Source organism: Pristis pectinata, chromosome 7 (assembly GCF_009764475.1).
Source record: "Pristis pectinata isolate sPriPec2 chromosome 7, sPriPec2.1.pri, whole genome shotgun sequence".
In the NCBI taxonomy this organism is placed as follows: domain Eukaryota; kingdom Metazoa; phylum Chordata; class Chondrichthyes; order Rhinopristiformes; family Pristidae; genus Pristis; species Pristis pectinata.
Genome location: NC_067411.1, coordinates 66003176 through 66004353, shown reverse-complemented (window position 1 = coordinate 66004353; position 1178 = coordinate 66003176). Strand labels below are relative to the sequence as shown.

Sequence of the window (1178 nt, the reverse complement as noted above, 5' to 3'; positions counted from 1 at the left end):
GTGTTATGTGATTATTGGTTTTGTTAGATGCATAAGTGGCACTGATGGAGCTGTTTGGAAAAGCAGAGAAACCTTTGCCCATTAGTATGCCTAATGTATAGAGTAATGATGACTAGTAGCGTTACCATAGTTTCCAATAGTAGTGTTATTGCTAACACTTCATTAAAATTAACAAGAGAAATTTTCTACATAAAAAGGTGAACTTGTGTGTATTTCTGGACACTTTCACTTTTGCTTTTGAGGCTCGTAGCTTTACTGTTCAAAACATTTAGTTTTGTCTTCAATGTTGTATGGCAATATGACTCAGTGGTTTTAAGTCAGAGTGTTATAACTGAAACTGCTTGGAGGAGTGTTCAATTTCTGTACTTGATAAATCTCTAGAACAGAAGGTTGAAATAGATTTGGTTAGTAGTGAAGTTTAATAGATCTTTTTAGAAACACTTGATCATGGGGTGTTCAAGGTTTTAATAGAAGCTGCCTAATCACTCCTGAAAATCCATTCATTTCAGATGGCAACATAAAATGCTTGCCATTTTTCATTGTTAACAATGTGATTGCAATGTTGAAACTAAATTAGAATATCAATCACTGGATGCCCATATAGAGACACTTTATACTTTCTCTCCCTTTGGATGGCTGGTAACCAAATAGTTATGTTTAATTGATGCATGATGCCATCAGCTCTACAGCAAATGCAGGTTAATCATTAATCCTTTAGGTTTGAGTGTACAGTTGATTTAAAAGGATGCAGAAAAAAAAAGTGTATTTAAAGAAAGGTGTTTTCTGTGGACTCTTTGGGTTATGATGTGTTATCCTATTCCATTGCTGAAAATCCAGTGATGAAGAAAGCTCACTGAACCCATATCTTGAGTTTTCCACAGAAATCAATTAGCATAGTGGCAGATGTTGATTATCCTTTCTTTGGAGCCTTGGAAAGAAATCCATAAATCTAGAACAACACTCCATTGTGGTACTGAGGGAAGGCTGTAGTGTGAGAGATGATGCCATTAGATGAGATGTGAATTGTCTTTGACAACATTTTTAAGATGGCATTCATCCAAGGAAGTTGCTAGAAATAGCAGTAGGCCCAAGGATTTTGAGCACTTCAGAAGTGGGCAAGGGAGGGCTTGGTTATTTTAGGGTGGGGTGGGAGAGAGAATATGACAGCAGACTGGTGA

General features: G+C 36.6%; 1 non-coding gene across 1 annotated transcript; it reads left to right on the top strand.

The window, feature by feature from the left end:
• Positions 1 to 796: 796 nt before the first annotated feature.
• On the top strand, positions 797 to 861 carry LOC127572992 (small nucleolar RNA SNORD98). The gene has a single exon (XR_007956733.1). It is a non-coding gene; the product is annotated as a small nucleolar RNA SNORD98 (small nucleolar RNA).
• Positions 862 to 1178: the final 317 nt, after the last annotated feature.